We start from the raw sequence: 24,813 nt of genomic DNA, 5'->3' as shown, positions 1-24,813 counted from the left end.
GTGGTCAGGGACTGCCCCATTAATAAAAAAAAAATATGTTGCCCAGAATAAATGCTTAATAAGTATCTTTTCATTCATAATTAGTCAGTTTTAAAATATTTAATTAAAACTTTTAATTTTAAAAACAGATTAATCATTTCTCCCCAAACTTCTCCTCAACTCCAACCTCACTTCCCTATTCATTCATTCTCTTATTACTCAGGCTAGAAATCTTAGCATTACCTTTGAGGTATTGCTTGTCATTGCCTTTCAGTCACCAAACTTATTGAGTCACCTTCCATGGAGGGCTTATAAAATTATTTTCTTTAATTATTTAACAGAGAATCTTTGCATCTGGGTAAGATGTTCTTACTTAAACTCAGACTAAACCTTTTATGAATCAAAACAATTCTATATGATATTATTCTTAAACACCGCCTTATCATTGTCTTTACTTATATTGAACATATTGCTTAGATTGTTTTTATTTACTTAACAAAATGAACTCAAATACTAAATAATATATAATTGAGTTTATTTAAGTTATACAGTTATATGATTAAATTAATTATTGATAAATTAAGCAACATGATTACATAAGCATAATGATTAAATATAATTGCACTATTTTGCATAATAAACATAATAATTAAACAACAATAAATCAAAATAAACTAACGGGTTTTATTATTTATATTATATAGTTATTTGATTAAGTTAATCATCGAACAAGTTAAGGAACATAATAATGCAGATTATTATAACAGATAAACATAATAAAACATAATTTGTACCATTTTTGCATACTAAATACATAGTATGCATTTTCATAGTTGATGGTGGTTATATAAGACTTTTGTTCAAATATAGTTCAAATATGAGAATTTCAATCTAAGGCTGTGAGAATTTGATTATTTACAACCTGATATCAAAGTAGAGTCTATTTAGTGATGCTAAGCACGGGTTGATCTATAGAATGAGCTGTCTGTCCTCCAAATAACATGAGACAGAACAAAATGACTCTTTTTAAGAAAGCTGTCTAGAGATGAGAAAATATGAACTAGATAACTATTGAAAAAATACTTAGATTTCCTGTAACAATTTTTGATCATTCCTTCCATTCCTGTTATATTTTGTAGCCATTAGATTATCATTCAAAGTGTCACTAGTGCCCTCTGCTGACTCTTGCCCCCATAGCAAAATACTTTCTTAATGGAGTATGAACAATTTAAGTTGATTTCAGAATTTAATTTTAAATATATTTCGTGTGTGTGTGTTTGTGTGTGTGTTGTGGAAATGGGGAAATGGGAAGGTAATATAAGTAATAGACTGGGTTAGTATATACATTTTCCCTTGAAGAAATTATTCAGAAAAAGTACTTTTGACTAGAATCTTAAGCATGCGTAAAAACAAATTAAAATGAAACACCATAATCTTATTTTATTTCTAATTTTGGTTATGCAAGACTTGGGGGGAGGAGTTACATTAGAATTATATTCCTCTGTGTGGCCTTTAAACCTTTTTGTAACCTCTTCCTGTCCTACCTTTTGATCCTTCAAAAGCCTTGCTCTCTTTACCATCATTCTGTTGCCCTACTTGGAGTTTCTAGAGCATAACACTCAATATCCTGTCTCTTTGATATTGCCCCGGCTATCTCCCTTACCTAGAATGCCCTTCCCTCTAACTTTTGTCCCCTCCCTGTCTTTCTCTAAGACCCAGCTCAAATCCTACCTTCTCTAAGAAGTCTTTCCTAGTCTCCCCTCCCCAGTCACCACCCCCAGCTAATAATCTCTTCATCTTTCAGATCCCCTTGATAGATTGTATATGTACATATCTATCTACATGTTTTTACCCTCACGAGGATATTTTTGGTTTGTTTGCCTTTTGTTGTATATCTCATCCTTCATATGGAATATAGATCCCATCCATCATTATTGGTCTGCTGAGGTTATTATCTAAGGAGCAGTGATTTCAGAAAATGTCTCCAAGAGATCATGGTGACCTAAATAAGAAAGAGAATCTTTTGAAAACATCTCCAGGCTGGAATGTCACCTCTAAGCATTGGTCCCATTATAATAGTGGGGAGAAGGTGATCAACTCCCTGATCAACTGCCTGTTCCAGGATACAGCTTTTTGTTTATTGTAGATTAAATTAATTTGTAAAGTCATGTGTATGGAATTAAACTTGCTTTCTGTTTTTATTTCTTCTATCTCTTTCTTCCCTTTTAAACTAGAATACTTAGAGGCAAGTCACATATACAAAGTGATAAACCTGATGTGGGAATTTAATATTGATTTGTACCCTTTTTGGCCCCCTAAGACACCCTTTGGCTTTTAAAGGGGGAAAATTTAATTTTAAGATTAAAGCTATAATATGTGTTTCCACATCTTTCTGAACCAGGATGGAGACAAGTCCTTTGTTTATCTTTAAACAAGACTTTCAGGGCAGTGAAGCAACGAAGTTAGTTAAAATCAGTCAGAGAAAATCAGACTTTTTTTTTTTTGGTGGGCAGCCATTCTACATGTCCTGTGATTTCTGGCCTCAGCAAGACCTACCATTTCTCAAGACTGAGATGGAACTCCGCTAGTCAATGAGGTTTGGTAAGGGGATATTGCAAAAAAGCATAAATTGAAGTAATAGGAGGAGATAAGACCCTTTTCCTTGGAATCCTGGCATGCTGGTAGGCTCTAGACTATGGCCAGCTCAGGGGAGAGGCAGCCAAAAGAACTACTGGCCACATGTGGTGGGTGGCTTTTCTTTCTCTAGCCCGCTTTTTGTTATTTAATACGTAATTATAAATGAAGACACACTCCCCACAGAATTTTAATCATAACACTGGTCTCATAAGTAATCTTAGAATCATAGTGATAAAACTGAAAGCAATACCAGAGGTACATTAATATGGTCTCCTTGTCTTATACATGATAATATTAAAGCCTAGAAAAGATATAACTTACTTGGGTGCTTAATAGAATAACAGAATCTTAGTGATGGAAGAGATCTCAGAGGGTATCTAGTCCAGTCAACAATGAGAACAATGAGGATTATGGGATCGTAGATTCAGATCTAGAGTCCAATTCCTCATTTTCTGGGCCAGGGAAACAAAAACCTGGTGGGGGGAAGATGGATTAGGACAGCTAGGTGGAGCACCAGGTCAAAAGTCAGGGACATTCATCTTCATAAATCCAAATATGGCTTCAGATATTAGCTGTCTGACCCTGGGTCTTCATCTGTAAAATAAGCTGGACAGGAAATGACAAACCACACCATTATCTTTGCCAAGAAAACCTCAAATGGAATCACAAAGAGTGAGAACACTCAACAGCTGATCAACAACAAGAATCTCTTGACTCCAAACTCATTACTCCTTCCTTTATAACCTGCTACCTGGATAATGGTGTTGCATTAAAATCATCATAATTACTAATTCTGGGAATTGGTGTTAGGAACTAGGGAACTTCCATCACTAGGCGATAGCAGTGATAATGATCATGGCAGCATGTATATATTACTTTAAGGATTACAGAGCAATTTTAAAACATTATTGCAGTTTATCCTTATGACAATCCTGGGAGGCAAGTGCTGTTATTAGCTGCATTTTACAGATGAGACCAAGAGAGGTCAAATGACTTTTCCAGGATCAGACAGCTAATTGCCTAATGCTGAATTTGAACTTGGGTCTTTCTTATTCCAGGTTCAATGCTGTATCTGTTGTGATGCCAGTTGCCTCTAATGATGTTGTAGATAGAGCACTGGACTTTCAATGAAAGGTACTTGACTTCAAATCTAGACTCAGACACTTTACTCACTATGTGTGCAAGTCCCTTACTCTATCTCTGCCACAGTTTCCACATCTGCAAAATGAGCATAACAGCTTCTACTTCTTGTGGTTATCATCTAAAACAAGATATGTAAACCTTAAAGCACAACAAATTATTAGTTGCTATTACATAGTTTGTTACATATCATTGTTATAATATATGTTATATTCTTATTATTTTATCTTCATTATCATCATTGTTTTTACTTGTATACAATGACTCCAGAAGATATTTGTGAGTTTGTTTGCAGCTTGCATTTCTTTAGAAGGACAATCAAAAATTTGAGTAGAAGATGCATCAAATAAAGGCTCAAATCTATTCCTGTTCACATTCTTTTAGGGATGCCCTGAAAAAAATGTCCTTGAAAGCGTCTCTTTTTACTCTACAGATGGTCTGAAATCACAGAAAATAGTCCCATCTGCAGAAACAGAAGATATATGACTGTATACTCAATTCTGTGGCTACTTGCTTCATTACCTAATACAGTCACACATATTTGTTTCTCATGCCTAGAAAATATACAGCAGTGACACTTAGCCCACGTTCCTAAAAAAGGATGATACAGAAGAATGACATGACTGATAGATTTGGAGTAAGAAAAACCAAGTTTAAATTTTGCTCCTGACTAGTTGTGTGACCGTGAGCAAGTCATCTAACCTTTCTATGTCTCAATGTCTCTATCTGGAATGAAGATAAAAATATGTGGAATATCAACTTCAAATGATTTTTATAAATGAGATACTATATATGAGGTGCTTGCAAACCTTAAAAGGTTACATGAATGTCAGTTATTATTAAAATAAAATAGTGAGTATGACGTTGTAGGAAATTCCATATAGTCATAAATGTGTTCTCAAAGGTTTTAACATTTTATTGATACCTCCTGTTTTTTATCTTACTTTCAATTTCAAATGTGTCTCTCCTTATTTCTTCAGAGAATCATTCCTTGTAATAAAGAATAAAAATAGAGAAAAGGATTTCAGCAAAATTAACCAATATATCAGCTGAAATTGTTCATATAGGCATTTTCCATAGTCCCTCTCTTTTGCAAAAAAATGAGTGCATTTTTTCCTCTTTTCTTCTGGACCATTGATTTCACTTAATTTTTCTTATTTTTGCCTTTTCATTTACATCATTGTAGTCATTGTGAACATTATTTTACTACTTACCAATTTTTGAATCCATTTAATATTAGTCTTCCCATGTTTCTCTGTAGCCTTTTTATTCAATGATTCTTTTGCCATAGAAATATTCCACTACATTCATATGCCCCAATTTTTCAGCCACCCCTCAATGGGCATCTTTTTTCTCATAGAATTTTCAAACCATTCCAGAGAAAAATATATGTATGTTTGTATTCAGATATGTATTGCTCTTCCTCCCAAAAATTTTCATTGAGAAATCATATGATCATCTGACCCTGATTTGTCTCGGTTCCTCATCTGTAAAACAGGGGCACACTGGAGAAGGAAATGGCAAACCATTTTAGTGATGCCCTGAAAACATATCTGGATCTCTTGCCAAGAAAACCTTGTGGGAAAAGTTCATGGAATCATAGAAGAGTCAAACACAATTGAGAAATAACAGCAAGAATATGATAGAAAGAGGAATAGACTTCATGAGAAGCTGAGTTTCCATTCCAGCTCTGCTCCTTATTTCCTATGAAACTTTGGGCAAATTATTTAGCTTCCCTGGGCTTCAGTTTCTCCATCACTAAAATAAGCAAACTGGACTAGATTAGATGACCTTTAAGATTTCTTTGAGCTCTAAAAATTCCTAATCTCAATTCTTTATACATAAGCTTAGCTCTAAATATCAAAAGCTACTATAATTCTTCTCCAGAAATAGAAAGAATTTTTAAAAATTCCCACTGAACTCTATCCCTTCCTGTATAACTCTTTTCTCCCCTCCTCCATTTCCTTTTAACATGGGCCAATACCCTAGCCTCTTCTGTCAAAAGATTAGTATCCTACAAATCTCAATAAAGGGAAAAATTATCATACTATAGAAACTTCCTACATTATAATAAAACTAACTAGTAAATTTAAATACTATCTAATTAGCACAGGGCTTTGAAATGTAACCTGTCCTTTTAAAAAGAATCTTCAAGGCTGATGTTATATCTTTATTTAGTTCATTTTTTAAAAGAGCCTATCATTAGCTAGTACTTCAATTTTAAGGTTCTCCCCATGTATTGATGAATAGAGATAATCTGTGACCAAGAAGTGATGTAACATACATCCTTAAACAAATGTGAGATCAGAAAAGGAGGTACACTGGTCGTATAATAAGAATGAAGGATAAGTAGCTAGTTAGAGTGACTATTGTATCAGTATTCATGAGATATGAAAATACAACATGGTAGAGTGCATAGAGCATGGGAATTAGAGTCAGGAAAACCTGGGTTCAAATCCTATTTTAGATACTTATTGGCTGTACGAGCATAGAGAACTCAATTAAATTGCTTTCCTCAGGTTTCTCATCTGAGGCTTGAAGACCCTTTCAAACTCTAAATCTATGACTTTTACACATATAATCCTATTATTTTATCACCTAGAGGAAGGTCTCTAGCATGTTGGACAGGTTCTCTGTGAAGGATCTATGGGAGAATATGGATAAAGAGTATCTTTCATTCTCATTGTGTGACCAGTTCATATTCTTTTCTGATTATACAAATCTTTAAGGATAACTATTATACCACTTCTGATTCATGACTAGAAAGAAACTACAGGCAACTTATACCCATAATGTGAAGTACTGACTAGGTTGAGACCTAAATCAATGGAAAAAATATTCATTCTTTTCCTGGCTCTGATTCTGATTATCTGGACTTTGCCATCAAGCCTCAGCTCTCTTCTCATACCAGAAGATCCTCTTCTCCAATTGGTGAATTTCTTCTAGAACATCTATTTTGAGGAAGAGCTCAGACTACCCATCCTTCACTACTTTCCTATATCTCCTAACTATTGATTTTACTAATATGTCCAAATGTGGGTACTTTCACCATCTCTCTTACCATGCCTCTTTCAGCTACCTTTTATATATTGTCTTCCATAAATAGAATATAAATTCCTTGAGACCAAGGACTGTCTTTCATTATATATACATATATATGCATATATATTTGTAACTTTGATGCATAGGTCAGTACTTGGCATATAAGAAGTGCTTTCTTAGTTATACTATTTTCGTTTAACACTCTTATGTTTTTTGTTTCTCTTGGATTGCTTTTCACTTCTATATATTTGCATGCCCGATCTGTTGTGCTCTTTCATTTCTTTGATGAGACTTGCCATCAAATTCCAGTTTTTCTTATTCTATCCATTATTTTTTCAGGTCATGAATTCTGTTCTCTTGATTCTCATTCACTTTTTTTTAAACCCTTACCTTCCATCTTGGAGTCAATACTGTGTATTGGCTCCAAGGCAGAAGAGTGGTAAGGGCTAGGCAATGGGGGTCAAGTGACTTGCCCAGGGTCACACAGCTGGGGAGTGTCTGAGGCCAGATTTGAACCTAGGACCTCCCATCTCTAGGCCTGACTCTAAATCCACTGAGCTACCCAGCTGCCCCCTCTCATTCACTTTTGAACCACTGAGGAACTGATTCTGTGTTCTCCTCACAGGGCTATCTTATCAAGTGTTGAACTATTTTCCTTTATTTTGTAGTATTCATTCATATGAACCCAAATTCTTTTTTATTAGGTCTGAAGGTTCCTTTTGCTGTTTATGTTTTCATTGTTGATTTACCTGCTTATACCCAATGTCCCTGAATTTCTTTTTACTAAGATATTTGGTAATTCCAGGCTCTCTCCCTCCCCTAATTTTCTCCTATTGCTCATTCTCTGACTCTACCCCCTCTGATGGTAGTTTCCTTGAGGGCTAGATTTGACAGCATCTCAACCTCCTCCCATATCGGGCAATTCAAGGTTCACCAGCATAGTTCTCAGGCTCAAGTGATTTTTGGGTTACTGAAGCAACCTGGTTGCTGAGCCTCTTTACCTCAGACTTAGTGGAGTACTAGAGGGCTTCCTTCCTTCTGTTCCAACACACCTGTCCTGCCTTGTTCCTTCTGATCCTCAGGGTCTCTAGCTCAGAACACATGATTCAGAGCTTTGTATTACTGGTGATACTATTATCCAACAGTTACCAACACAGTTTTTCAAAGCCTAAGTAAGCTTTTGCAGCCTGGAGTTGAAGTCTGCACAGCATAAGAAGGGGAGAGAATGTAGCAGGGTATGGGATTAAATTTTGTTCCAAGCCTGTGTATGGGATCCTTGAATCTTTGTACAGCCACACAGCTCCTGAGGGAACTAAGGGTCAGTGAGTGTCAGTTTATGGTCTATTTAAAACCCTTATTTTGGATTCTGGATGTTCCAGACTGTGGAGAAAACTAAAGCTACTTTATGTTTTGCATATAACTTCTGTTTTAGAGAAGTTCAAAAGGTTGAGGGGATCAGAGAAAATGTCTGATCCTCCACCTTATTGCTCAGGTGACCACATATTTAACTCTTAATAAATGTTTGTTGACTTAATTTGACCCATATTGATAAGCCATGGATCTACTGGAGTGTTTAAAACAAAATAGATTTTAAAGTCTTATCATGAAATCAAGAATGACTAATGACACACAGCCATGATACATTCCTGGAAACAGCATTAGAAATCAAAATACCATCCCTTTTATTCCCCTCCCCCCAAATAAAAAAATTAAAACCCTGATAGCATCATAATTCTACTAGCTAAAAACTTAGCTTTATGCATTTATGCATGGGAAACATAGCCAAGAACCCATGACTAACTTTTGGACAAAGACTGCTGAGCAGGACAAAGCAGGATTTTACCCATTTACAGAGTCCCTTAGCCTCTCATTTACAACCTATCCCCTCTGTCTTTATGCATCATTATAAACAAAGTCAAGTATCTGGCTTCTAAGAACACAACATACTAGAAGGGAAAAGCAGCATTTACAATTATTTACAGGTTTGCAAAAGTCAGGAGGATCTACTTATTGCTAGTAAAGGAGGAGATAAAAATTTACAAATATATGCATGAGAACTTAAAGCACAACAGTCTAAATATATTGAGCACAGAGGCCAGCAGTAGACAGTATAACATAATAAATGTTCACAAGAAAAGGTTCATGTTTCATTTCTGCTACTAATGAGCTAGATCTACCCTTAGGCAAATTATTTCCCTTCTTTGGGCCCCATTTTCCTCATCTATAAAGAAAGAGCAGAGCAGGAATGTGTGATAATTTAAAAGATATTTGATAGATCTTCTATGTCTAATAATTTACATTGCCAGATGGCTGAGGCTTTAATTTGTCCTCTGGATGTTGTATAGCTTCATTCATGTCATTACATAATACCCATCCACCGATTCTTAGGTAAAATACCAACTAAAGATATTGGAAGAGAAGTCCTTTAGATTGAGGACTTGTCATCTGTGGAATCATGAAGAGTCAGACATGACTGAATGACTGAACAACAACAAATTACTTTGGAGGATGTGGGATATAGAAATTTAGAAGTCAGTGACCAATATTAACTCTTGATTAGGCTCCTACTTGCTGAAATTACATATTTTAGTTTCTCGTGGATGAACTGATGGGTAAATTGTACAACTCTTGATTGGATATATGTTTGAATATTCATACATCCATATAGATATGTTATTGAGATAGATTATAGTTGTTATTGCTTTAGTTGTATATGAAGTCTTCTTGTGATCATATATGGGGTTTTCTTGGCAAAGTGGCTTGCCATTTCCTTCTCCAATTCATTTTACAAATGGGGAAACAGAGACTAACAGGGTTGAATGACTTGCCCAGGATCACACAATTAGTAAGTGTTTGAGTCTGGATTTGAACTCAGGAAAATTAGTCCTTCTGACATCAGGCCTGGCATTCTGTGCACTTTGCCACCTAGCTACCCTCATCATTCAAGGTAATAATGCTTTATAAAACATCTGTGAATACTAAACCATTGCTCCTTGGATAGGGTTAGGTTCCTCAAAGTCTCTTGACATGACATTTATTTTAGCACTTTCTGGAATAGACTTACCTACAGATTGATGAGTATCCTCTTTTCCCCCCCATATATGTCCTATTGTTGATTCATTAATATTAAATTCATGTACTGTGGATTCATTAGGACTGAACTCAAAGCCAAGAAGCCAGTAACCCTATAACTTATGCTTGAACAAAATTTATCTAGATACATATTGTCTCCATAAAGCACATAGATGCCTTCTTGTGCTAAGGAATACTACACAGAATTTCAGCATTAAGCTTGAGGATCATTTTAAACAGTGAATTTGCAAAATTGCAAAAACCATGGCACTAAAATAGATCCTGAAGAGGACAGTTGCTTATAGAACAAGAGCTAAAACAAGAAAGCAGAGGGTCACCTTATTCAACTTCAACTGGGAACATACTCACTTCTTTTGACTCAAATTTTGCACCAGTCTGCACATGAATGACTTCAATAACTCCAAGAATATTAATTTTAGGGTTACAGATACATTTTAGCAAGTAGGCTCATTTTACAGAATCTATGAATGATGACAATTTAATCTCTCTGTGTGCATCTATGTATATGGAATGTATGAAATGTTCAAGGAGGACAAGCACTCTAGCATGAAGGCTCGCCAAGCTCTTTTCAGAACTTCATACTACCTTCAATGTGACACCTTTCACCCAAGAAACTGTAGCATGCACAGTGGTCACATTCCAGCTGTGAATTTTAAAACTACTCCACCCTACTCAGGCCTTAATTTAGAAGATCTGATTTAGCTATTTCCTGATTAGTAACAATGGAGATACTTGGTTTAACAGAATCAAATCTTGGGACCTCTACATTTCTCATTCCTACTCAGTTTAACAAGGTCAGGAATGCCTGCTCCATACTCAAAGATTAATTTTCTGAGAAAATGGCCTTCAACAGACATGTGCAGAAAACAGTGAACAGACCCCTGGGCTGTCCTAAGTCAAGCTAAGCTATCATTGATACAGAAGAGATGCAGGAAAGTGATATAAAACTGTCTATATAAGGCATGTCACTGGTTCTCTTCGCTCTCTTTCCCTGGAGAAGCGACTCTGGCTGGCAGCGTGCTAGGCATTCTGACATCTTGTAGTGGTGGCAGTTATTTGTTTGGCTTTGGCGGTGAGTTTGCCCTTGAGCTGATTCAGGTTTGGGCATCTTGGCTGAGCCCTTTTAGAGTTCAGGCTGATTCCTTCTTCCTTCACACTCAAAAACCTTACTTTCTAGATCTCCTAATCTTCTCTCCTGGTACTAGCCAGGCAGGAGAAATCCTACTCTTTTTCCTTCTTCCTTCTTCTTAATCTCCTCTACTATATCAATTAAATCACCACAAATTTTCAGCTGACTTGGGTATTTTATTATTTGAGATTTTTCCTGGCAACCAATTAAATTTTAGATTTTAAGTCACAATGCTAAAATTATCCTTTACACAGTAAAATTGGCTTGGCAGACAGACTAAATCAGGTTGAGGGCAACTGACAGTGCTCAAACCCACTGGTAAGTTAGGCAGTGGCTATCCCAAGCATGTGAAGTTTTCTCCTGATGGAATGAGCAGATAAGAACATACTGTTTCAATGGTCATTGAAGGCAGCTGAATCAAGTGCTATGGAGCTCTTCAAGCTTGGTCAGACATTGAAGATGCCATGGTCATCCTCTACATCCCAGGCCATTGCCAGTCATCTTGACTTTTGTCTTGTCCCTGGACTTGGATGACTGAAAGAGAGGGTGAAGCTGATGATTTTATGCAATTCTGTCTCACATCATCAATTCATGTGCAAGTTAAGACTAAATTAACCTTTGAATGTCTTGAAAATGAAAGACAAATAACAATATCTAGTGTATGTATAAGGTATCTATATACATGCACATACATGAACCATTTATATGTACTCATACTCACATACATATTTAAGAGTGGTTTTATTGTATATATGTATTCATGTAAAATATTTTATATTCATATACAGTTTAAAAGGGTTTATTGTATACCTATATTTATATTTAAAAGTTTTATATTCATATATATAGTCTAAGAAAGGTTTTATTGCATACATATATTTCTGTTAAAAGTTTCATATTCATATACATATATATGTGTATGTATGTGTGTGTATAGCTAGATCTATGTCTGGATAGATAGAAAAAAAACACGTTTCTGTCTGATTTTGACTTTGGACACATTCTGCCCCATAGTGGGATCGTGGGACCAAAGAATATGAATTACCTCATGAATTTGTTTGTCTGATTGCAAATTCTTTTCCAGAATGGTTAAAGTAGTTCATAGCTCTACTTTCAGCATAGCAGAGGACTCTTCCTGTAGCTTTCTTTCCTTTTCCCTGCTTACAGTCCTGATGAGGTAATGTTTATCACTGTGCCTTGAATAGACATTCAGTAAAGCATTGTTATGTGAGCTCTGTAAGACCAAGGTAAAGGGCTCAATGAACCTCTCAGGTCTGCAGTTAGAAGAGTCACCAGTATCTCATTAGTAAATGCTGTTATTTTTATCCCAAATGATTACCATGATTCAATGTAATCAAATTTGAAGGACTTTGGAATATGCATTTATCATTTTTTAATGTTTTAAAATATTTTTTGAAATTGAGTTTTGAATTCCTTCTCTCCCTGCCACACCTTGAGAAGGCAAGACATGTTATGTCAATTATATAGATAAAATCTTGCAAAATGTATTCCATATTAGCCATGTCCCTCCCCACCCCACAAAAAGTAAGAAAAATGAAGAAAGTAAAAAAAAAACCACAACAACCTATGCTTTAATCTGCACTCAGACTCCATCAATTTGTCACAAGTCCTTTAGCATTCTATTGGATCATCATACTGAACAGAATAGCCAAATCATTCACAGTTGATCATCATCCTATATTGCTGTTATTCTGAAGAGAACCATCCCCTTCTTCAACCAGAAGATGGCGGCATTCCACTTTCAACACATTAACATGGCTTTTTGTTTTGTTTTGTTTTTTGTTTTTTCCCTGGGTTTTTCCTTCATTTTATTTCCACAGCTCTGTGGCAGTGTCAGCATTTTGAAAATCTACTTCAGAGGGTCTTGAAGATGGGCTCAACATAGCATGCAGAACATTGTATGAGGGTATTAGGTTTGGGGATACAGAAACAAAAAGTTCAGTTTCTGCCCTCAAGGACTTTATTCTATTTAGGGAAGGAAAGTGTATAAAATGAATTCACATGAGTAAATTCAAAGTATATAAAAAGTAATTTCAAAAGAGTAAGGGAGTATGTATAATGGCAGGAGGTTAGGAAAGGAGATGAGTAGAAAAGAAGTATGAGTTAATCCTGAGGGTGCAGCTAGGTGGATCAGTGGATTGGGAGCCAGACCTGGAGACTAAAGGTCCTGGGTTCAAATCTGATATCAAACTCTTCCTATCTGTGTGACCCTGGGCAAGTCACTTGACCCACATTGCCTAGCTCTTACCACTCTCCTGCCTTAGAACCAATACATAATATTAATTCTAAGACAGAAGGTAAGAGTTTATTAAATTTTTAAAAGAGTTAATATTGAGCTACTGTACTTTGAAGGAAGTTAGAGATCCTAAGAGGTAGAATTTATGGTGGTGAGCACTTATGCCAAGGCATAGGGTAGGTCACTTGGTGTTGGGAATAACTAATAGGTCAATTTGACTGGAATAGGTTGAATATAAAATAAGACTGAAAAGGTAGGTGGAAGCCAGATTGTGGGAAAGATATAAATACCATTCTCTGGATTTTGAACTTTATCCTAGAAGCAAAGGGGAACTACTGAAAAATTTTTGGATAGGATAATTATATGATTAATTTTCTGATTTTAAAATGTCAATTTGGCAGCTGGATGGAAAAATGGTGAATGGAGAGACTAAACTGAGATAGACCAAGTAGAAGACTATTGTAATAATCTAGGAATTCTGCTTCACAAACTACTGAAGTTGAAGTTCACATCAAAGTCAATAAAAATTGCATAGCTGGTATCAATTAATAAATGTTAAAGTGATCTAGAATAAAAAGGCACAATGGGCTGCATGTAGGCTGCATCACTGGAAAGTTACCAAATCGATGAGAGCTGAGAGATAATAAAGCACTGAAAATGACCAAACAGCATTTTGTGACTTTGTTATTTATTAAAATACTTCTCTTCCCCACTTCTTTAGAGATGGTAGTATTCCCTGATTTTGGCAACATTATCAAAATAATAAGATTCTTATGCTTCAGTAGATATGTAATTTGTCAGTCTAAATATTATTGTAAACCTTGTAGCACACTACCTTTTTACATCTTGTTCTTGTCTGTGCATATTCTTCCATAAATTTTTAGGCTCTAGAATATTAACTAGAAGAATATTAGTATTACCAAGATTTTTCCCCCAGTTTTTTCCACTCTAGTTTTTCCAGTTTTTTCTAGTTTCCAGTTTGGGTCCGAATCATTGAAGTCATATTTTGATGAATGACCTTCAGCATATACTATTACTCCTAATTAATTCTTAATTGATTTCATTTTCCATCTGTATTTGTCTTAGATATATGTACCAGTGGATTATTTCAATGGTTTCCACATCTAATTACATATCATACTCAGGACAACAGTGATATTCTTCCACTTGGGTTTTCCTGGTTACGTTGTCAAAACTCTTTTTTGAATTTGTGCGAATTTCATTTAGGAAGCTCTGAAATGCTCTTGGGCTTGACCAAATCGACACATCATCCAAAAAATAAAAGCATTTGAAAGACATCATCATCTATAAGGAATCTCTCTTTCATTTAGCCACTGCAATGGTTCACCTCTAGGAAAGTGGAAAACATCTTTTTTTTTTAATCCTTGTGAGCCCTTGTTTTGTGCTTTGCCTGTTATTCATAATCAGGAGAGTGCTGAACTTTGTTAATCCCCATTTTTGATTCTCTTGTGGAATCCTTTTGGTCTCAATAGAGTCAGAGGAAACTTATCAGAAGAGATTCTTTGAGGTTGCATTTCGCTCTTTTGAATCTAAACATAGATAGACATAGTTGATAAGCAAGAAGTAGTAGACTTGTGTATTCTCTGCATATTTTGGTCAATCATGCAACTATAAATATATGGCCCATTGTAGAATATTGTTTGTAAAAGCTTTCCTCTTTTTTTAACTCTTTCCCTCTTCATAGAATGAAATTTATGGATCACTCAAAAGGTAAGGGAAACATTGATGGGCTTTAGATTGAATCATTTTACCAATGAACCAAAAATGGCATAAAAATGCCACCAAAAAGATAGATATATAACAAAGAACAAAAGTGATCTGAGAGTGATAGATAACAGGCAATATCTGTGCTCACTGGTACCCACAAAAATTAAAAGACCAAAGGAAGAATTCTCATATGTTGGGTAGTCCTTTACGAAGTTTAGAAGAAGGGATAGACAAGAGTTTTATAGGATGAAAGAGTATGGGTTTCCTTGTGGGGAAGAACACAAATCTAGGGAATTGCAGATTCATTGAACTAGTGAAAAGTTCACTAGTTTTCTCCACTAAAATTCTACTGACACATCACTGTAGCATGGAGATATCTTTAGGTTTCCAAAGTCTGTTTCAGTGTATGCCCTGGCATATCCTAATAGGCTGGAAAGGCATCAGAGATTAACTGGCAACAGATTCTGCTTGGCATCCAAGAATCAGCCTGGACAAATTCAGTGATGTTTGTCTCCATAGGGTTGGTCACTAGGGGATAAATTTTTGGCCACAGGAAACTGTAGAAAGGTTGCTGAGTCAAAGAGGTTGTGGTCTGCATCTGCCAGGGAAGGAGAATACATATTAATGGAATCACAAATATTTGGGAGTATGGAAGTATCCTTTATTTTACATTAAGATCTCTTTTATTATGTAGAGTGATGATTCATAGTGGACAAAGCTGTTTCATAGTTTTTTAATCATATTTGATTCTTTGCGACCTCATTTTTTAAATTTTTTTGCAAAGATACTGGACTCTTTTGCCACTCCCTTCTCTAGCTCACTTTACAGATGAGAAAACTGAGGCAAACAGGATTAAATGACTTCTACAAAATCACATAGCTAGTAAGTGTCTAAGGCCAGATGTGAAGGAAATTGAGTCTCCCTGACTCCAGACTTGACACTGTATTCACTGTACCACCTAGCTAATTTGGATAAGGAGCTAGGGTTTAATTCTACCACTCATCCTTCCTCATCTGTGTGACCAGAGGAAAGTCATTTCCCTAAATAATGGAGTGGTAAGGACACATAGAGCCAGCTAGGTACTTGAGGGAGTAGAGTGTTAGATCTTTAGCCAGAAATCTCAAGTACTTGTACAGCTTCAGATACTGGGCAAATCACTTGACTTCTGTCTTAGTTTTCTTATCTCTTAAATGAGAATAATAAAATATAATAGTATATCAAGGGTTCTCCTAAGGATCAAATGAGATGACATCTGTAAGATCCTTCAAACTCCTCATAAATGCTAGCTATTATTGTTACAGTAGAAAGAAAACTGATTCTGGTATCAGAAAACCACAGTTCAAATCCCACTCAGTTCAAATTCCTATTATCTATGTGACTCATTGGGTGAATCATTTCATCCCTCTGGTCCTCAGTTTTTTCATCTGTCAAATGAAAGGGCAGCTAAGTGGAGGGAGAACTGATCCTGGGCTCAAGTAGACCTGAATTCATATCCAGCCTCATTCGTTTACTATGTGACCCTGGGCAAGTTGCTTAATCTTTGCCTCAGTTTCCTCATCTGTAAAATGGAGATAATAATAGCACATTCTTTGCAGAATTGTGAGGAACAAATGAGATGTGTTGTACAAATCCCTGACATATAGAAAGTGCTACATAAATGTTAGCTATTATTATTATTATCACATGGCCTTAGAGATCCTTTTTGGCTCTAGATCTATGGTTTTATTGTTAGGAAACTCCTTAATGATAAAATTGTCTGATTTCTCACCTAAAACTCACAATCTGATGAAGTAAGTTGAGCAAGTATTATTTCCCATTTTATAGGAAACTTACTCAGATAGGATAAGTGATTTTCCCTGGGTCACACAACTCATTAGTAATTGACCTAAGACTCTTGGTTCTTTTCATAAGAAGGATGACAAATTAGATATCTTTTTTTGAAAAATAAAGAATTGGCATAGATTTAGCAAGACAATTACTTCCAAAAAACCTGCTGTGGAAGAGATCTTGTGCCTTAGTCCTTGAGAATGGAACTATCTTTAGCAGGATACTACAATTAACCTTTGGACTACAAAGTTGGTTAGCAAAATATTAGATGGGTCTAAACTTGTAAAAAAAAACTATCTTAGCAAACTCATGGTGAATAGAGTATCATGAACAAGCCACAGGAAAATAATGCCAAGTACTGTCAGAGTATAAAAAGGAGATATTTCTTAAATATATCTGGCAGAAGAGGCTAACAAATCATAAAACATTCATGATTTCCAAAATAAGACCTTCTGTAGGTGCCTCATAAAGCAGGTTCTCCCTGAGAAAACACTCATGGGTCTTTTAAAGCATCAAATTCACATATTGATGATGAAAGTCAAGGTTTTGCTTTTCAGACTAGACAGTTCATAGGGCACTATATGCCTGGCAGGTAGAGCAGGCTGAGCATACTTTAGAGGCTATAGTAGTTATACCACGGGCTATCCATACTCTCTTAACAGAGTCCACGATGCCCTGGGTGCCAAAATGACCATTTTTATGAATAGATTGGCAAATTTAGTTATAGAAACTTCTAGGGAGCAGGGGTTTTCCTTCAGATGACACCCATACACCATTAATCTGTTTTGCTTTAAATTTTTGTTTCCATTTTTCCACTTCCTTTTCATTATAGGAAAGTGGTAGATTTAAATCATTAGTGGTTGTTAATGTTAAAATTAATTCAGGTCCTTCTATGGCTGCTAGCTTTGCAGCGCCATCTGCTCGATCATTTCCTCTAGAGACAGGGTCAGTGCCACCTGTATGGGCAGAGCAATGAACTATAGCTAGGGCTTCAGGAAGCTGGAGAGCAGAAAGAACTTCATTAATAATTTCTGCATTAGCTATAGATTTTCCAGCTGAGGTTAAAAATCCTCTCTGTAGCCATAACATTCCGACTGAGTGACAAATGCCAAAAGCATATCTAGAATCCATATAAATTGTTGCCTTTTTATCCTTGGCGATTATACAAGCTTGCTTCAGAGCTATGAGTTCTGCTCCTTGAGCGCTAATGTTAGAAGGTAGTGAAGCTGACCATTCAGTGGCAAATTCTGAGACTATGGCAGCTCCAGTGTAATGTATGCCATCCCTCATAAAAGAGGAACCATCGGTAAATAAAATCAGATCTGCATTGTCTAAGGGAGTGTCCAAGAGATTATCTCGAGGCTTTTCTGCCATGGACAATAATGTTTCACAATTGTGTAATGGTTCTCCTGAAGTTGGTAAATCTGGAAGCAAGGTGGCAGGGTTAAGAGTAGTGCAACGTTTTAAAGTAATGTTTTCACTATTTAATAAGGTTATTTCATATCTTGTAATTCTCTGATCCGAGAATGCCTGTGTTCTATGTTTTATCAACAATGCTTCTACCTCATGTGGGCACATTATTTTTAATGGACATCCTAATACTAAATCAACAGTTTTTGTCACTAGTAAGGTTGTAGCAGCTACTCCTCTAAGACATGGTGGTGCTCCTGCTGCTACTGGGTCCAGTTGAGCAGAATAATAAGCAATTGGGCGCTAAGAAGGTCCCAAAGTCTGAGTTAACACGCCAGAAGCTACTCCTCTTCGCTCATGCACATACAAAGTAAATGGCTTGTTGTAATCTGGGATGCCTAGAGCAGGGGCAGACATGATAGCCTTTTTTAGATCTGATAGAGCTGACAAGTGTTCAAGCTCTAATTTGAGGGGTTCAGGAACCAAATCCTTTGTTAATGCTATAAGGGGTTTAGTAATTTCCCCATAGCAAGGAATCCATTGTCTGCAAAACCCTGTTGCTCCTAAAATTGCTCTCAACTGTTTCTTAGTAGTAGGCGCGCTGAAATTTTTAATATTCTCAATTCGTTTTGGAGAAATATAACGGGCACCCGCAGTCAGGATGAATCCTAAATATTCTACTTTAGGGAGACACTACTGAACTTTATCCTTCGAGATTTTATGTCTTCTTTTGTGCAATTCCAAAAGAAGGTGTTTGCTATCTTCTTGACATGTTTCTGCGTCTGTTGATGCCAAGAGTAGATCATCTACATATTTGATTAATTTGCTATTTTTAAATGTTATATTGTCTGTGTCTTGGCTCAAAATTTGCTCAAATAAACTCGGACTTTCCACATAACCCTGTGGCAACTGACTCCATGAATATTGTGAGCCCTTCCAGGTGAAAGCAAAAATATGCCTGGAGTTCTCATGTATAGGTATGGAAAAGAAAGCTGAACACAAGTCTACTACTGTTAAGTATGTAGCTGTGCTAGGAATAGAGAAAATAATAGTATTTATGTTAGAAACTATGGAGTGTCTCTTTATAACGTGATTATTCACTGCCCTCAGATCCTGTACAAATCTATAGAGGTGCTTGCCATCAGGCCCTCTTTTTGGTTTTTTAACTGGCAGGATGGGTGTATTGTATTCATATTTGCAAGGGATTATTATTCCCTGTTCTATTAAGGAGTTAATAACTTGAGTAATACCCTCAATTGCCTCCTTTGAGAGGGGATACTGAAGGTTGGAAGGAGGTGGGCTAGATTTAGTTTTTATCTGCACAGGAACAGCAGATTTAAGTAAGCCTACATCGGAAGAAGATGTGGCCCAAAGAGACTCCAGGATATCCTTAGGTATTTCAAAAGTGGAAGGCTCTTTTGCCTCCTGGTTTTCCGAGAGAAGTACAGGGAGTAAATTTAAAGATTCCTCTGGTACTTCCAATGATAAAGAACCATTTGGTGAACAAGTTATTGTGGCTCTGAGTTTGCATAGAAGGTCTCTCCCCAGCAAATTTAAAGGGGATTCAGGCATCAAAAAAAGGAATGTTGTACCTCTAGGGGTCCTGCAGACACCATTCTAGGGGCAAGTTTTTCAACTCTTTGGGGTATTCCTGATACCCCCACTACACTTTGTGAATCAATGAAATAACAATTTAAATCTGGTACATTCCTCAATACAGACCTGGTAGCTCCATTGTCTAATAGACAATCATAATAAGTGTTACCCACCTTTAAGGTAACATGGGGTTGATTAGTATGGGGAGGGCAGTGGATAGGGACAATGGGTAGTAGGACATCAGGGTCCAGAAAACCAAAGGTTGTATCCTCTGATTCCTGTGCCCCAGCCCCCCCAGACACCATCATTGTGTTTGGGATATTCCTTGGGCACCCCCCTGAAGGGCACTTCGACTATTTTTTGGATGAGCTCCATTTCTTATATTTTGTTGTTAGGTATTATCATTTTCTTCATTTGGAGCATTGTCATTATTTTCCCAATTCCTATTTCTATAATTCTGGTTTCTAAAGTTCTTATTTCTATATTCATTATAGTTATTTCCATAGTCATTATTATAATTTCTACAATTTCTAGAATTCTGGTTTCTATGACCATTATCATCATTATAGTTGTTCTGGTTTCTATGACCATTATCATCATTTCTATAGTTATTATTTCTAAAGCTATTATTAAACTGTGTATTCCTTCCAATCATTTTAAGAAAGGTTCTACATTCCATCATTTTGTGGCCCTTCTTCTCACAGAAGTGGCAAGTTACTGATTTATTTGTGAATTCCCGCAAAGGGGCTATAGTCTCTCCCTTATTTTTCAATTGTCTCCTTAACATTTCAATTTCTTTCTTTAAATCTTCCACTGATGTATCGTCTTCCTCAAGTCTTTTTACACGACCTTTATAAACATAGGTTGCTATTCTCCTTAGTTCATCGAGGTTCATAGAGTCCCAATTAGGACAGCTAGTTCTAAAGTAGTCTTTTACCACTGAACAACAATTCTTAACAAATTGCCTATGTATTTGTCTAATGTCTCTTTCTCTGGATAAATCAAGGTCCATATATGTATTCCCTACGTCAATAAGTCTGTCCATAAACTGGGAGGGTGTTTCATCAATATGTTGTCGGGTTTTTTCAAATTTTGACCATTTTTCAGGTCTATCAGAGAAAGCTCTCATGGCTATCAATAATGCTTCTCTGGCCTGGTTTAATTTTGTGTAATCTAGTTCAATATTGGGGTTTCAATGTGGATCTTCAGTTGGCCAATAACTTCCTTTTTTACCTCGTTTTTGATTAGCCAGAGAGACAATATTATTTTTCTCTCTCTTTGTCAATAATGCTTCTACTATATTCTCAACATCCAACCAAGTGGGGTCAAAAGTTCTGAATATGTTCTCTAATTTTTTTTATAATTAATATTGGTTCGTCCTCAAATGATGGCATATCTTCCTTCAATTTTTTTAAATCCTCAGGGCTAAAAGGTGTATGATATCTTACAGATACCAAGTTTCCATTTTTATTAAAAGTGGGTACTTCCTTAGGGGGAGATATTACTATTGCTTCCTATATACAGGAGTTACAGCACAAACTATGTGAACTTCATGAATCCAGAGCTGCAGTACAAGCTGGACCACTAGATTTTTCTCTGCATGACCTGAATCCAGGAGATAAAGTTTATATTAAGAATTTCAAGCGAAATGGAGCACCTCAACTTTCGTGGGAAGGACCATTCCAAATATTGTTAACTACTCCAGCATCTATAAAGATTGGAGAAAAAGACTCTTGGATTCACTGCTCACATGTGAAGAAAGCATCTTCTGCTGAGACTGATTGACTGTATCCTATCATATGAATTGGAGACAATAATCCATAGACAAATTGATGCTGTTTTTTCGAGAACACATTGAATTACTGATTGTTTCCTTATTTTTATTATTTCTTTGCTTTATTTTGATTAGAATATTTGATTTTTTTCTCATTTTTGTACTGAAGGTACACTTTTTTAATATTAATATTTTTTCCTGCAGTAATAGAAGTTAATATATATTCTTGCTATAATATCAATGTATACCACAAGCTTTAAACTATGGGAACCTGCCATTTATTGATAAAATGTTATGAGACTATTATTAATGTTTGTATCTGATTCCAGAAAAAGGGATAAAAACAAGGAGCACAGACTTAACCTGAAAAGTGCCAAAAAGAGCACACAGGAAATACTAATGTGAGACTCGAGGTTGCGAAGCTTGACATATGTTAAGTCATAGGACTTCCTTGTATCTACTCTCTTTGTGAAGTACTCATACAAGTACAAAATTTGACTATCATGCTGGCTCCCTATATCCCTGAGAATGACAAAAAAGTCAAAAGAGGGAATAAAGCTTCCCTATCAAAATAGAATTCTAATTCTTTCCTTCTTATATTATGGCAACTTCCTGTAGTCTTGGCTGCAAATGGCTAAGTGAAATATTACTGCATTCTGTCCTACATACTTGTGGGATAGAAATTACTTTATATTGGACCTATACAAGGGCCTATTTTGAATTTTTTTCCTTATGTTTTTGATTGTTTTTTTCTCTTCTTTTGATAATTGACTCATACACCCCCATAACTCAACATTGCATTCTGAGTTGAACTGAATGTTTTTTAACACTTACTTCAGGGGGGATTGTATTTTAATTTAAAATCTAAGAATTTTTGAATTTTTTGTTTGAAATTACATTTTTATAAAAATCCAAGAATTTTGATTTTTTGTTTAAAATTGTACTTTTATAAAAATTCAAGATTTTGATTTTGTTTGAGAAAAGATCTTCAAGAAAGAACCTTGAAACTTTTATATCCAGAGAATGAACTGTTGCAGAAAGATGCCGGAAAACCTACACTTCATCAAGAAGATCAAGAATGAACTTTGGATATGATTGATTGAACTGAACTTTTATTGAACATTTATTGTAAATGTACACATTTATGCCAAAAGGGATTGCCCCTAATTTGGCTTTCTGTCAATGTGCCTAGCAAAACATTGGTTTTGCTTTCTTTTCTTTACTATTTCCTCCCTCACTATTCTAATTCCTCTTAGAAATTTGAATATCATGTATATTTATAGTTAGAAGTGCATTTAGGATTACAAATTGATTATGTTAAATGGTCAATGGGGAGACTAGTCTCCCAATGATCATCAGGGGAGATTGTAAATCTTGAAATTTCTCAGACTTGTGAATGTTAAAAATTTCCACATTGAGGAATCCTCCATTGGAACAAATTCCCTACTGGAAACATTCCCCATTTTGATGTGAGAACTCGCCAGGATCAGAAATGGGAGGACCTCTACTCCACCCGTACTTAAGACTGCGTTAGGGGAGAAAACTCCTTGCTATGGGAGGACCTCTACTCCACCCGTACTTAAGACTGCTTTAGGAGAGAAATCTCCTTGATAAACAATGAAAGTACTTGGACCCATGCTTATAATAAGGCAAGGAGTTCTTTGAGCCATGCCTATTTTTTAGAATTGATACAATGGGATGCTAGGTACCTAAAAGGGTCGGGCAAGTTTTCTCTTAATGAGATTAGTCGACTCAGCTGTGTTTTCTCTGGTTCAGACTTACTGAGGAGGTTAGTCGACTTAGCAGGAATTCAGATGGGCTGTCTTTTAGAAAACATCTACAGTGATTGGTAGATGGAAGAACTTAGGGGAGGTGACATAGGAAAAAAACCTCCTATATAAGAAAAGGAATCTCTTGAGCAAGGGATCCTTGGAGGCTTGGAGAGGCTTGGAAATCCTTGGAGATAGATTCCTTAGAGATAGATCCTTGGAGATAGATCCTTTTGGAGGAGGCTTTTGAAGGCTTTGAAGGAGATTCTTTTGGAGATCGCTTGAGAAGGAGCTCTTGGAGGAATTCTCTAAGGAGGTCTCTCAAGGGAGGCTGACTCTGGCTGGAACTCCCTCTGGGGAGACTCTGTCCCTCTGAATCCCTTACTTGGACAATCTTATGGTGAGTGATAACTGACTGGTTTCTCTCTTAAGGCTTAGGCCTGGGTTTGCCAGGCCTGCCTGGGGCCTTCCTATTCTTTTCTCATTAATTCCTTTTCTCTCTCCTTCTCCTTTTCTTTAATTCATCATTGTATTATTAATTAAATTCTCTATAAAACCCAGTTGACTTGGGCATATTCATAATTTGGGAATATATTCCCTGGCGACCACATTATATTTTATTTAAAAACCAAGACACTATAGTGAAACATATTTTCTGTGGTCAAATTTACTCACCCTCTCTTATATCTATCACAATTTATATCTTCCACCATTTTAACCCGCTACAGTTTATCCCTCACCAATTTTAAATGTTACAGCACTCTGACCAAGAGGTACACCTTCATAACTTCTAGATTATCTTCTAGAAATTTCCAAATATACCATTGTGAAGATTCTGATGATAGGGCCATCTTCAAGAGAAATGCCTTTATATGACTGTGACTTTCAGTATCTTAATAACTAATGGATAAGGATTAAAGACTAAACACATTTATGATCATTTCTACTCTGTAATAAGGAGATTATGGAATTTAGCATAATGGAGAAAAAGCTGACCTTTAAGAAAAAAAAGTGGGCTCACATTCATTTCTGACTCCTTCTGGCTAAGTGACCTTGGGAAAATCATTTAATCTCTATGTGCCTCAGATAGCTATCTAAGGCTCTGTGTTGTAGAACAGGTGGTAGTCTGTACTGTAGAGAGTTTACTAACCAGAAATTCCCTATGTCAACAAAATGACAAGTTCAGATCCCTCTTCATCCATAGTCTACAATGATATCTATCTCAATCTGTCTCTATCTGAATTGTCATATATGTACACACACACACACACACACACAAATACACACACACACACACACACACACACATACCTGGCTTCTTAAGATGTGTTTTTCCTTGCACTTGTGATGTGGTTACTATATCACCTTTCATGTCTAAGTCAATGACTTTTAAACTTTTTGGTCTCAGGCACCCTTACATTATTAAAATTGT

The 24,813-nt window shown here is 36.0% G+C and overlaps 1 protein-coding gene across 7 annotated transcripts in view; it reads left to right on the top strand.

Moving 5' to 3' along the window:
• Window positions 1-24,813, top strand: part of RCAN2 (regulator of calcineurin 2) — a 385,895-nt gene that overhangs the window by 111,802 nt on the left and 249,280 nt on the right. The window lies entirely within an intron of this gene.

The sequence above is a fragment of the Monodelphis domestica genome, chromosome 2, assembly GCF_027887165.1.
Source record: "Monodelphis domestica isolate mMonDom1 chromosome 2, mMonDom1.pri, whole genome shotgun sequence".
NCBI classification, from domain to species: Eukaryota; Metazoa; Chordata; class Mammalia; order Didelphimorphia; family Didelphidae; genus Monodelphis; species Monodelphis domestica.
This window is presented reverse-complemented; position numbering and strand designations above follow the sequence as displayed.